The sequence below is a fragment of the Salminus brasiliensis genome, chromosome 23, assembly GCF_030463535.1.
Source record: "Salminus brasiliensis chromosome 23, fSalBra1.hap2, whole genome shotgun sequence".
In the NCBI taxonomy this organism is placed as follows: domain Eukaryota; kingdom Metazoa; phylum Chordata; class Actinopteri; order Characiformes; family Bryconidae; genus Salminus; species Salminus brasiliensis.
The window spans coordinates 3,182,269-3,197,938 of record NC_132900.1 but is presented as its reverse complement, the minus strand read 5'-3'; positions in this window follow the sequence as shown (position 1 = coordinate 3,197,938).

Here is a 15,670-nt window from a genome sequence, read left to right as displayed (position 1 = left end):
GAGGCTTCATATAAACTGGCTGCTGAACAAACAGCGCCGCCTCGTCAAAAACACTTCAGCTGCCAAGTTGGACCACAGCAGCACGGCCCATCAGCCATTCAGAGAAAACCCACTCCGGAACAAATCAGCATCTTATTTGCCAAGTTACAAACAGAGGAGGGGGTTGCTGCTGCATCCGACTCAGTGTTAAAACGTCCCTGCATAATTCAGCAGGGGGTCGCAGAGGAGCGGGCGTCATTCCCGGGTGTGTGAAGCGTTCCTGATCAGTGTTGTGTGAACTCCAGTTCTTCACCAGTGAGATAGCACTCATAAAGATGTGTGTGGGTGTGTGTGTGTGTGTGTGTGTTGTCTCGTGTCCTCTGGTCGTCTTTCAGACTGTTCCTACAGCGGATCAGTGACAGCGGCCTGCGCTGAAGATAAATTAGATCTCCAAAAATTCCGATCCCCGCTCTGAAGAGGTCACGGACAGACAGGCCGAGGCTCAGACAAGAAAGTCGGAGACATGATTTTCTGCTTTTGAATCTATTATTTATCGATTTGCTTTGTCTTCAGCTGTGATGCTTGATTGAGGCCGGCATGTTGGCTTCGGTCTGTTGGTGAGAAGACTGCGAATGATCTCATATTCTTGAAGAAGTTGGAACGGAGAAGATTTGGAATTCTGCTTGTGGCCGCCGGATTTCGCTACACTGTCACGCAGCGTCCGGAACGCCTTCATATGTCATTTATAAGCATTTCTGAGAACAATATTGTTGGACTGAGGCTCGACTTTATTTGTACTATTAAAAAGCTCAGGAAACCTGGAAACTTGGCACATGGAAGTTTGATGATCCGACTGACCGCTTGGATTATAATCAGCAGAGGAAACACTCATGTACTCACCTCACTGGCCACTTTATTAGAAACACCTACCTTGTGCTTCCTCTCACTGGCCACTTTATTAGAAATACCTACCTTGTGTTTCCACTCACTGGCCACTTTATTGGAAACACCTACCTTCAGCTTCCAGCGATTGGCCACTTTATTAAAAAGACCAGCCTTGCGTTTTAACTCACTGGCCACTTTATTAGAAACACCTACCTGGAGCGTGCACTCTCTGGCCACTTTATTAGACATACCTATCTTCAACTTCCAGTCATTGGCCACTTTATTGGAAACACCTACCCTGAGCGTCCAGTCATTGGCCACTTTATTAGAAAGACCAGCCTTGCGTTTTAACTCTCTGGCCACTTTATTAGAAACACCTACCTTGAGCGTCCAGTCATTGGTCACTTTATTAGAAACACCTACCTCCAGCTACAACACAAACTCCTCCCAGTACAACCCAAACTCCTCCCGGTACAACCTTAACACCACCCACCTAATTCTAACCTCAACCTAAACCTAATTCTAACCTAAACCTAATCCTAATCTCAACCTAAATCTAATTTTAACCTTAACCTTAACCTAAACCTAAACCTAAACCTAAACCTAAACCTTAACCTAAACCTAAACCTAACCTCAACCTAAACCTAATTTTAACTTAACCTTAACCTTAACCTAATTCTAACCTTAACCTAAACCATTTTCCAATCTAAACCTAAATCTAATCCTAACCTCAACCTAAATCAAATTTTAACGTTAACCTAAATCTAATCCTAACCTCAACCTAAATCAAATTTTAACATTAACCTAAACCTAAACCTAATTCTAACTTAACCTTAACCTTAACCTAATTCTAACCTCAACCTAAACTTAGTTCTAACTTAACCTTAACCTAATTCTAACCTAAACCTAATCCTAACCTCAAACTAAACCTAATTCTAACTTAATTCTAACCTAAACCTAATTCTAACCTCAACCTAAACCTAATTCTAACTTAATTCTAACCTAAACCTAATTCTAACTTAAACCTAAACCTAATTCTAACCTTAATGTATTTGTGTTCATGAGTCTGTTTCCAAACTAAAAGCCAAACTAAAAAGATATTTTTACATTTATTTGTTTTTACTTATTAATGATCATCACAGTCCCTGTTTATGAGGCTCTGCTTAATCCCTGCAGCACCTGCTGTAGATGCGGACATTTTAAACCCTCCCTGATCAGGGAACTGTTTTAAGCAAGGGAGGTTGCGTTTCCACCCTGAGGCTGATCAGCTGGTGAAAGTGAGTTCATTCCTGGGCCGGTGTGTCCTGACTTTCAGATGATTACCATAACGGAGGTGTGTTAGGCCAAACCGCGGCCTAAATCATGACCCAGTTTGCACAGCGTGAGACAAATAAGAGCGTGTTGAAGAAAGCTCAAACTGAACGCTGGTCTCCTGCAGCTTCAGACGCTTCTAACATCTGAAATATGAAAATTCTCTGTGTTTGAGCTTCATTACCGGCTTCTGTTTCCCACAGAGGAGGTGTTCAGATTCACTGAGAATGATTCAAACCCTTTAGCCACACCTAATTGTAAAGAGACGCTTGTGTGTTTGTGAAAGTCCTGCTTGTTACAGGGTGGTTTAGTGGTACTTTCTGAAGCCATATATATTACCATGAAGTGAAGCCCTTTCTGGATCTTTAAAGCTTTCACTCCTCCTGCTGGTGAGGAGGAGACATGTCTTACTCCTTACCCACCATAGACTGCAAGGGCACTGCCAGGGACTGACAACTGACTGACAATTCTGCCTAAATACCTAAACATAGTTAATCCATTTATTAGGGCCCTGTGAATGAATCCCTGAACCCAAAGCAATTTGATTCAGATTCATTTGGAAATGATTCGGCGTGTCAAATTTTAGATCACAGCTGTACACCTTATACACCTTATACATCCCATTGCATCGCACTGAAGTTTGTACAGTTCTAACCTTAACCTAAACCTAATTCTAACTTAAACCTCAACCTAAACCTAAACGTAAACCTAACCTCAACCTCAACCTAATTCTAACCTTAACCTAAACCTAATTCTAACCTAAACCTCAACCTAAACCTAAACGTAAACCTAACCTCAACCTAATTCTAACCTTAACCTAAATCTAATTCTAACTTAAACCTCAACCTAAACCTATCCTCAACCTAAACCTAAACCTAACCACAACCTAAACCTAATTCTAACCTTAACCTAAACCTAAACCTAATTCTAACCTCAACCTAAACCTAATTCTAACCTTAACCTAAACCTAATTCTAACTTAAACCTCAACCTAAACCTAACCTGAACTCAACCTAAACCTAATTCTAACCTTAACCTAAACCTAATTCTAACTTAAACCTCAACCTAAACCTATCCTCAACCTAAACCTAAACCTAAACCTAACCTCAACCTTAACCCAATTCTAACCTTAACCTAAACCTAATTCTAACTTAAATCTTAACCTAAACCTATCCTCAACCTAAACCTAAACCTATCCTCAACCTAAACCTAAACCTAAACCTAACCTAAACCTAAACCTAAACCTAAACATAAACCTAAACCTAAACCTAAACCTAACCACAACCTAAACCTAATTCTAACCTCAACCTAAACCTAATTCTAACCTTAACCTAAACCTAAACCTAATTCTAACTTAAACCTCAACCTAAACCTAACCTGAACTCAACCTAAACCTAATTCTAACCTTAACCTAAACCTAATTCTAACTTAAACCTCAACCTAAACCTATCCTCAACCTAAACCTAAACCTAACCTCAACCTTAACCCAATTCTAACCTCAACCTAAACCTAATTCTAACTTAAACCTCAACATAAACCTAAACCTAACCTCAACCTTAACCCAATTCTAACCTTAACCTAAACCTAATTCTAACTTAAATCTTAACCTAAACCTATCCTCAACCTAAACCTAAACCTATCCTCAACCTAAACCTAAACCTAAACCTAAACCTAACCTAAACCTAAACCTAAACCTAAACATAAACCTAACCTAAACCTAAACCTAATTCTAAGTTAACCTTAAACATAGTTAATCCTTTTATTAGGGCCCTGTGAATGAGGCCCTGACCCCAAAGCAATTTGATTCAGATTCATTTGGAAATTATTCGACGTGTCAAATTTTAGATCACAGCTCGGTTTGAATACACAGTTATACACCTTACACATCCCATTGCATCCCACTGGAGTTTGTACAGTATCAAAGAGGTTCTGTGGCTTGTAACATTAGCAGAACCCTTTTTAGTGCTTGTCAGAACAGGTTTCTAAAAGAACCATATATAACAAAGTCTCCCCATGATGAAGAACCATTTACACAAACAATCAATTCTTTTAATTGCCAGGGTTCCATTAGTATTGGTTGTACGGATCCATATTAAACGGTTCTCTTAATGACCTCTGAAGTTTATACAGAGTTTCTATAGAGCTCCGGGCTGTTAATGACAGGGTTGTGGGTTCGATACCTGGGCTCTGCAAGTTGCCACTATTGGGCCCTTGAGCAAGGCCCTTCACCCTCTCTGCACCCTGGCCGCTGGAGGTGGCTGCCCACCACTCTGGGAGTGACCAATACATGAACCTTTATCCTTAAAGAACCCTACTTTTACTCATGTGTAGACATAACTAAGGGTCTTTTCAGAACAATAGAGGAACCCTATACACAACCCTTTTTTATAATTCTCTATAAGGAACCACTGAGAATGGTTCTTTTGCATGCTATGGTTGAACAGCCTATATAACCATTGTCTTTACTAAAGTACCTTCAACTTAGACCTCCCTTAGATCCATTATTAAGAGATTATTTAATGGCAGTGTATGCCAGGATCCCAGACATGGAGTTCATACCCAATAATGATTGAGTTGTTATGGTTCTATGAAGAACCCTTGCCTTTTCTAAAGAGCCTTTAAAGAAGCCCCTTTTAAGACTGAGCCTAGCTTCCACTTATAGGCCACTTTCTTAGTAACACCTACCTTAAGCGTCCACTCACTGGCCACTTTATTGGAAACCCCTACCTTGAGCGTCCACTCACTGGCCACTTTCTTAGAAACACCTACCATAAACAACCAGTTTTTCTCCATTTAATCAGAGACACCTATGTTTTGCTCTTACTTTTTGGCCATTTTATCAGAAACACCTGCCTGAGTTTCTGCTCACTGGCCACTTCATTAGAAACACCTACCTTCAGCTTCCACTCACTGGCCACTTTATTAGAAACACCTACCTTGAGCGTCCACTTAAGGGCCACTTTATTAGAAACACCTACCTTGAGTGTCCACTTAAGTGCCACTTTATTAGAAACACATACCTTCAGCCTCCACTTAAGGGCTACTTTATTAGTAACACCTACCTTAAGCGTCCACTCTCTGGCCACTTTATTAGAAACCCTTACCTTGAGCGTCCACTCACAGGCCACTTTATTAGAAACCTCTACCTTGAGTGTGCTCTCACTGGCCACTTTATTAGAAACCTCTACCTTGAGTGTCCACTCACTGGCCACTTTATTAGAAACGCCTACCATAAATATCCAGTCTTTCTCCATTTAATCAGATACACCTATGTTGTGCTATTACTTTTTGGCCACTTTACCAGAAACACCTGCCTTGAGTTTCCACTCACAGGCCACTTTATTAGAAACCTCTACCTTGAGTGTGCTCTCACTGGCCACTTCATTAAAAACACCTACCTTCATCTTCCACTCACTGGCCACTTTATTAGAAACACCTACCTTCATCTTCCACTCACTGGCCACTTTATTAGAAACACCTACCTTCAGCTTCCACTTAAGGGCCACCTTATTAGTAACACCTACTTTGAGTGTCCACTCACTGGCCACTTTATTAGAAACCCCTACCTTAGCATCTGCTGCTAATGTATTGGTGTTCTAGATACCGCAGTCAGATTTGTTGTGGCATCCTAAGGGAGATCTTTTCAATTTTAGGCTGGTGGTGCTAATGTTATGGTCCATAGACTGGTCCATAGACTCCGTCCAGAGAGTAGATGATTTAGTTCTATAAGGCCGAGAAGTCCTACGTATTTCGCATTGGTAGGACCCCCATATTTGCATTCACAACATTCATGTTATGTCTGTTATCAGCTCATCTACTACTCGTCTGGGCCCAGACAAAACATGGCCCAGGCTTCCAGCAGGCTATGCTGTGCATGTCCTTAAAAACACATAGCTGTGTCTCTGCCTTCTGGCGGCATCCCTCAGCAGTGCAATGCAGCCCCAGAGCCAGTACAAGTGTCGCTAGCCTGGGTGTGATTTTATTAGAGTGGCGCACACGGGGGCATTAAAAGGTCATCCTCATTCAGACAGGCCCTGGCACTGAGCGCTGAGTGCTAATAAAAGCAGCGGGTCCCAGCGGTCCCCTTAAACTTACACTCTCCAGCAACAGCACTGTGCAGGTTCGACACTTCGTTCACACCAATCAGGTGCCAAGTACACAGTAAGCCTTTCGTTTTATGCAAAAAGAGGCCTGGGGGGGTAGGGTTGGGTTGGGGGGGTGCATGGGAGAAATGAGTAGTTCAGGGCTGTCATTAGGCTACAGGTTATAATAGGCCTCTCTTGAGGAGCGAATATGATGTCATGTGAATGGAGGCTGCTGATTGGATGAACATAAATCCAGGGAAATGTATAAAACTGTTTTTACTGAGGGGGGAGAGGAGAAGCAAGGAGTGTGCATTACAGGAGGTGGGGAAAGGAGTCTAAATTATAATTTGACCATCTTGACAGTGACTGTGAACACTCAAAGAAGGTGAGAGAGAACGACAAATTAATTTTTAAATGAATATAAAGTAGTTTGAATGAGTTTAAATGCAAATCTATGTTAGGAGGAATCACATTTTATATGAATTGTAAATATAAAGTTAATATGACTGGATAAAATGAATGAAAGTGGTGTGATTTGATCAATATGAACTCGAATTGTTCATTAAAAGTTCATTAAATTTTTTACATTGATTAATTTGCACCTGCATTGGATGATAGACTTGATATTAATGAATTAATATAGTGATAATTATTACTTAATGGTAATATTCTACAATTTTAAGCCAAGGCTAACATTAAAATGGACAGTCAGCTGACTACACTGTGGTATTTACCTATTTGCCTGCTTGCATGTCCGCTGGCATAGTATCTAACTAAGTTGTATCTCTAAGAAGGAAACTTTACAGGAGAAGGCAAAAATGTCCTCAACTTTCAATGTAAGTCAATGTAAAGTGATTTTAATTGAAGCACTTTTTGAGCATTTCTATTGGCCCATTCATTGTGAAATGTCTACACAATGTAAAGGGCAGCTCAGTGGGTTCATTTAAGGTAATAAAAGAAAATTGGCAAAAAATATATATATGTAATTCACATTCATATTTCATGTATCATAATCAATATGATATTATTATCATCAGCTATACGCAATCCTTACATTCCAAATTGAATGCAGTTTGACTAAAAGCATGCGTTTCCATTGTGTTCTATGTATTTAGACAGGTTTGGTGTGAAAGCTATGCAGTGTATGCCCCAGCCCACCTAATTGAATTTCCAGTGGCTTTTTTTAAAGCAGCATTTTCCCGTAAACTATTCCTGGTGAGGGTCAGTCAGAGTTGAGCTGATTAGCACTGTGTCTCCTGCCAGGACGTGTGTTTGATAAATCCAGCGATGCGGCTCTGATGCTTGCGCTGATCTGCCTGCTATGGGCCGGTCCCTCACAGGGGGATTCTCCTAGGGGAACATGGTGCCCCCCTGTTCAGAAATAGCCGAATTATTTCCATCTCTTTGACCTTTTTAATGAAGATGAGACGCCAGTGCTTAGACGCATGTGACTGTCCAGGCCAGGCTGGGCTAATCCCATCAAAAAAATGTCCTGTAAGGCCTCACATAGAGTAGAGACAAGTGTGGATGTCCAGTCACTGTCCAGAGATGATCTATTGGGTGTGTGCACACTAACGTTCAAAAGGTATATCATTTTAATAATTTGTTCAGAATATATTGGCCTCAATATATTAATGTGTAGCCACTACATATTAATTTGTGGCCTCGCCATATTAATTAGTGGCCTCAATATATTATATAATGGCCTCAATATATGAATTGCTTGTCTCACCATATTGAAAACCACAACTTTTTAATTTGTGGCCTCAATGTATTAATTAGTGGGCTTGATATATTAATGTGTGGCCACTACATATTAATTTGTGGCCTTGTCATATTAATTAGTGACCACAACATCTTAATTAGTAACCTCACCATATTAATTAGCAGCCACAGTATTTTTAGTGGCCTCAACATATTAATTAGTGGCCTCAACATATTAATTAGTGGCCTCAATATATTATATCATGGCCTCAATATATGAATTGCTTGTCTCATATTATAAACCACAACGTATTCATTTTTGGCCTCAATGTATTAATTAGTGGGCTTGATATATTAATGTGTGGTCACTAGAAGCATAATTTGTGGTCTGAATATATTAATTAGTAGCCTCAATATATTAATTAGTGGCCACTAGAAAAGGAATTTGTGCTCTCAGTATATTAATTAGTGACCTCAATGAATTGATTACTGTCTTTAAAATATTAATTTGTGGCCCCAACATATTAAGTAGTGACCACAGCATATTGCCCAGTGTCCTCAATATATTACTTAATGACTTCGGTGTGTATGTATGTGTGTGTGTGTGTGTGTGTGTGTGTGTGTGTGTGTGTGTGTTTCAGATGCGCGTTGTGAAGTGTGTGATTCTGTCCTTTGTCTTCATGATCAGCCCCCCACACTGCAGCTCCTCCACCATCCAGCAGCAGGTAACCGAGAGGACAGCGGTTCATCTAGATAGGCCACGAGAGATTCTAATGATTCTAATCAACAGAACCCCAAGAGTCCACAGTCCGAGCACAGTCACAGATAAGTGGCAATCTGCACCATCTGATCAGATTTCTGTAATGAATTTCAGAACAACCCGGACATGCGTGGCTTTCCGCACTAAAACCGGCTCACTGCTTTGCAATATGGGGACTTTTCTGTGCTGCATAAAATCTGCTTCATTATGGTACCAGCAGCCTGCAGTGTGCAGATAGTGAACTCGGGGTAATGAGCTTTAGAGCAATTCTCCTGACTCTTAGTCGTGGTTTTCTAAATTCATCCTGCAGGAAAAGTAATACTATGTACTGTGCTCCTATAGAACTGCTCTATCCTTCTATCTATCTGTCTGTCTGTCTATCTATCTATCTATCTATCTATCTATCTATCTATCTATCTATCTATCTATCTATCTATCTATCTATCTATCTGTCTGTCTGTCTGTCTATCTTTCTGTCTGTCTACCTTTCTGTCTGTCTATCTATCTATCTATCTATCTATCTATCTATCTATCTATCTATCTATCTGACTGTCTGTCTGTCTGTCTGTCTGTCTGTCTTCCTGCCTGCCTGTCTATCTATCTATCTATCTATTTATCTATCTATCTATCTATCTATCTATCTATCAGTCAATCTATCTATCTATCTTTCTGTCTGTCTGTCTGTCTGTCTGTCTTCCTGCCTGCCTGTCTGTCTATCTATCTATCTATCTATCTATCTATCTATCTATCTATCTATCAATCAATCTATCTTTCTGTCTGTCTGTCTGTCTGTCTGTCTGTCTTCCTGCCTGCCTGTCTGTCTATCTATCTATCTATCTATCTATCTATCTATCTATCTATCTATCTATCTATCTATCTGTCTGTCTGTCCATACTTCTCTGAATTTCCCAACAGTTTAATGTCCATCAAGTTTAAGGACCAGAACTTTATAATAAGAACTGAAGTTAAACCACAACAGATTTTACCTGAGGTCTTTTTGAATGCCCCCCCCCCCCCCCAGCCTTCTCTCTCACTCTCTCTTTCTCTCTCTTCAGGATCCAACAGCTCTTCCAGCTAACGCAGCGTTTTTAGCTGATGTCAGTGTGGAGCGATGTGGAGACCCAGAGAACAACACTAAAGTCCAGCAGGCCCAAAAGAGGCAGAGGGGCTTTCCTGGGGGTAGAGCTCCCCTGGACCCTCTGTCTGTCAGCCCTGTCAAACCGAAACGAGACCGGCCAAGGTATGAGGGTGCAAGCCAATGTTCAATATCATATTTGCAAAAGGTCACGTCCATGTTTTTCCTGTAAAATTTCAGCATACATTACAAACACTACTGTTAAAATATCTAATAATAATAATAATAATAATAATAATAATCATAAAAACAATAGTAAAGAATATATTACACTGAGAATTTCCCCGCTGTGGGACTAATAAAGGATTATCTTATCGATATATATATATATATATATATATATATATATATATATATATAACCTAATAATAATAATATAGTAATATAGCATTCTATTGAACTGGCTACAGTTGGATTAAACTATTTATACTTATTTTTAATAAATAAATAATAAATTCAAATAAACCTTTTCTACCTTTTAGAGTCATCTACAGCTCTGTTCATCGTTCTCTAATAATTATTAAGTCTGTAAAGTTACTAACATATTAGACTCATTTTATACAGCAGTGAAACTGGTTCTCTGTCCCTGAGAACAGAGTGATTCCAAGCCCCTGAATTCTAGTGTATCTCAGAGGAAGCCAAACGCCATGTATCTGGTGATGGATCACGCAGCATCTAATTAAGGTGCTACGATACCAGACGTTATGTTATGATAACAGAGCAAGACAGCCGTGGCTGATGCGTCAGAAGAATTCCCGTGAGAGAGAACATTTCCACACGAGTTCAGTCAGTCAGTCATCCACCACGAATAGATCAGACCAAACAAACAGATCAGATTAAAATGATTAGAGATCATATGAAGGGGTCCAATGGAACCAGCTTTCTCAGGGGGTTATTTTTTCAGTGTCAGGTCAAGAGGTCATGCCTATCTTCATATCTTTAAGTACCTGTAATAGTAATAATAAGTCTCACATGTTTTAAACATATGTAAATATCTATACACTGATTTGCCAAAACATTATGATCGTAACGAATCAAATCTTATTACATCCTATGGCAACAGTGCATGTCAAGGTCTAGGATATCTGTTAGATGGTAACTGAACAGCTAGTTCTGGTAGTCAACATGTTGGATGCAGGAGAAATGGTCAGGAGAAATTGTCAAGATGGTCACGATGGTCTGGCTATGAAACCGACAGCTGCAGACAGAGTGCCCATTCTAACCCCTGTCCACCATCAATGGGTAAACAAGCTTCTGGATTGGACCTTCTTCCTGCGATGGAGGAAGGTCACCTGTATCTCGGGGATGGTCTGCCACCTGGAATATGCTGGATTCACGTCAAATCCATTGCAGTTCCATATATATATAGTTCCACATATATATATATATATATATATATATATATATATATATATATATATATATATATATATATATATATATAGTCAACAGAAATAACCCATTTATATGATATAAAATGTATTAATAATAATATATTTCATGTGTATTATATATAAGTAGGACTGCTTGTATGCCAATAATAAGTCTGATGTGTGATATATGTGCTATTTTATTACATATAGGTATATATCACAAACAAGATTTTATATATATATATATATGTACCTATATGTAATAACACTATGCACAATATGTGCATACAAGTATGTCCCATACTTATTTTAGATATATCTATAAGTACACACACACACACACACACACACACACACACACACATATATATATATATATATATATATATATATATATATACTATGCCCAGTATTATTATTATTATTATATATAGGTACTTATAGAAATACCAAAAAAATACATATGGAACACTATCATATATATGTGTTTTGTTATGTTAGATATGTAAGTACATATATGTAATCATAAAAACCTTGGTGAGTATATATACATACATATATATACGTAAATATCTATATGTAATATGGAATATGTCCTGTCCTTAACAGGCGGATCAAGCCATCTCAGAAAAGACGACTGGGCTCGGGTTCACTTGACCAAGTAAGAGTCAGCCAGAGCGGCCCGCTGACACCAGTCAGACCAGCAGACAGCAGCTGTACCGGTCAGGCTGAAAAGAACACCAGCAACGACCAGCAGAAGCTGGAGCCAACGAAGCACTCTGTGACCACAGACAGAAGCCCTTCAGACGTCACCAGAACTCGACTGTCCAAAGGCAGATCCAGGACTGGCTTTGGTCTTCCAATAGATCGCATTGGACTCGGCCGTCTACCCGGTGGGAGGAGATAGGGACTCTTTTGAGAGACATTCTTCAAGCAGTAGTTCAGTTCAAAAAGCACATTCACACAGTTTCCCCACATAACCCAGATGTAGCTGATCAGCTAAGATCATAATAGTGTCTGAAGTTTGCTTCTTTAGCTAAAAGGCTAATTTACAGTAGCTAACTGGTATGCTAATGGTGCTAACAGCACACCTAAATTTATCATACATTCACTTTAAGTCACCTTGAACCAGTCTGAGGTGTTTAGTTATCTGTAATAAACTTACATATATATATATAAATATAATATATATACATATATTATCTATATCTATCTATTTATTATCTTTTTTTTTAGATAACAAGTCTTTTAGCCATTACTGAACATTTAAAAATATTTTGAGGACAGTGTGTGATGATTTTGGCGTGTAATTAGCACTACATGCTAATCTGTGGCTACAAATGTCCATTGTTAGCCAGCCTCATAGCTCCAGTGCCCAAATAAAAGTACCTTAGACACAATACATCTATGATCAACTATATTTCTGGGAATTGGGCAATAGCTGTCTGTTTAAGTGATTAATAAATATCAAATATTAAATGTATATTTGCGATGTGATGAGTGTTGTCCCACTGTAATCTTGGAATAATCAATGACAAGGTCCAGACAACCTGGCAGGGCATCTCCCAAACAGCAAGGCTTGTGAGGGGCTCCTGGTCAGCTGAGGTAAGTAACTTCTGAGGACATTCTGATTAAAAACCAGGCAATGAAGGCTTTCCCATCTGGGTATGACTTCCGTGGCACACACCTCAGATTTATACTTAATTTAATTTAATAATGGTTAGGAGAGGAATACCTCAGCTGTAGAGTCAGAGTGCCCATGCTAACCCCTGTCCACCGTCAAAAGTGCCTACAATGGGTAAACAAGCTTCTGGATTGGGCCTTCTTCCTGCGATGAAAGGAGGTCGCCTGTGTCCTGCTTTTTTTGGTGGCTCAGAGTCTCAGAGAAATATTTAATGATGGTTATAACATCTATATCTGAGGTGTTCAGTAATCGGCCATCTCTAATAGACTCACTTACGAGATCACTTGGCTTGGTTTTATGTGCTTTATTTGATGCAGTAAAGAAACTGGTCCAAAGTAAGCCTCATCAATCCCATTTAAACAGATTTAAGAAGAAATGAAGAAGAGTTGATTAAGAGATGAAAAAATAAATAAATTAAAGTAAAAAATGAGAACTTGGAACGGCACCATTGAGAGATTGAGAGACTGTCATAAAACGGTGATAACTCTAAAGATCAGCGATCAAGCTGAGCCCTCGGGCGGTCAGCAAGCTGTCCATGATTTCCAGAAGTAGTTTCTGCACCCAGGTTTGCGCCTCTTCTCGTCAGATGTGGTGTCTAAAGCTGCTAACTGATCTACGTCCTCCTCTTGACGTTTCACGGCCTCTCTCTGGTCTAATGACCTCTCTATGAAGGGGGTAGCATCGTCCAGTTTGTTTTGCCTTGAGGTCATGAGCCATATGTAGTCGTCAGGTGCCTGAAAATCCAAGCAGACCTTTAGTCCATACTCATGGTTGGCTTGTGTTGAGGTGCTACTGATGAACATATACAGAGAATGGCAGTTAGAGAGACGACAGGCCTACCTGCTCGCTGTTGGAAGCGATGCCTGCTTCGCCCGGGTCTCGCCTCGGTAGCAGACGGGACGTCTCTCCCAGCGTAAAGTCGATGGTCAGTGCCAGGCAGACGAATGTGAAGCCGCAGTGGAACAGCATTATTCCAGTCTTCTGTTGCACTACAGACAGCTCCTGACTGAAGAATGAGCGCGAGCGTCAGTTTTAAACCTGAAGGTTTGGGTGGTCTTTTATGCTCGTGATCTTGACGTCATAAGGAACGTCAGATCTTCCAGGAATTCCGTTTATCCATTGAACACTGGTGCATCCCTCTCATTTACAAGCCCAGTTTCCTGTGATGTCATTAAACAAAGAGTACACATAGAGCAGACCCACACTATTGGATGCCTTATTATGGGAAACGCTCCTACCGAGGCACTGGGTGGGGTTTGCTAATGAACCTGTGGTGCACACACATCCCCTAACAACTAGAGAGCGCCGCTAACGGCTGTGTGCCCTGGCTGAATATGGAAAAACATCACATATACCAATCAGACATTTTGTAGGTCCCCTTGTGCCCCCACGGGACCTCTAAAGATGTCCAGTGGTCACTAAAACACCATGACATGAGCAGCAGATCCTTTAGGCCCTGTAAGTTGTGAGCTGGGGCCTCTATGAGCATCAGTGAGTCTTGGGCGCCAATGGTCCTATCACTGGTTCACCAGTTTGGGTAGGTACCATATAACTGACCACCCCATAAGAGCTGCCTGATGTTTCCGAGATGTTCTGACCAGGTCTGACTTGTCTAGAACATCACAGTCTGGTTCTTGTCAGAGTGTCTCAGGTTCTTACGCTTGCTCATTTCTCCACCTTTCCATTACCTTCAGGAACTGATTGTCCACCTGCTGCCTGATAAGTCCGCCTCTTGACAGACAGGAGCCACTGGAACCAGATCATCATGTTATTCAGTTAAGCTGGCAGTGGTTTTAATGTTATGGCTGATCGGTGTATTTTTAGAATATATGCAAATATATATATATATATACATAGGCTCGGAAAACACACACTCACACACACACACAGGAAGAGTGTAAATCATGTGACATGTCCATTAGGCCTTCTCAGTAAATGACACACATTGATGTGTTTCTAAGGTGACCCTTTTATCTCAGCCCAATAAAGCCGGCGCTGTTTACAGCATGCAGGTCTGAGCTGGACTAAATTCAGGGAAACAGGGACATTGCTTATTTTACCGGTCCTCCAGGTACAGTGACCTCATACTAGTCCACGTTTCCAATATATTAGCAATGGGTGATAATCAGACCAGATCAGACCAGAATGAACCTAAACTGGTTCCTTACCCAGGCGGCTGCAATCTTGTCCACTGTGCAATGGAAAGAGGTCATAAAGCACTGTGTAAAATCCAGTGGTGGACCATGACTATTGGAGCCAGGCCTTCAGTTCGGCCCATTCATGTCAAATCTCATGTCCAAACTCTGTTAGATAAGGTCCTTTAGCAGTATTATATATATATATATATATATATATATATATATATATATATATATGATTTATGGGGGGTAGAAAAGTATTGCACATTGTAATGTTACATTACATTGAAGGAGCTCTATTTCCTGTAAGTGTGTGTGTGTGTGTGTGTGTGTGTATGCTAGGAGAGTCTCATGCATGGGTGGGAGCTGTTCTCCAGCATGGATGCCAGCTTGACTATCATCCTCCATCAGTCTCCCACCACCTGCACTGGGTCAAGGAGGCTTCCCAGGTCTCTTCCTTCTGTCATCGAGACGCTACTGCCCCAGCAGGCCACTCCATAAAAGATGACAGATGCCAGAAGCATCTGACTAGGGGGTCTCCTATATGTTAGATTATCCTCAGATTCTAAACTATATCTCTGAAATGAGAGTGACACAAGCCAGGGTTTCCACAGTCA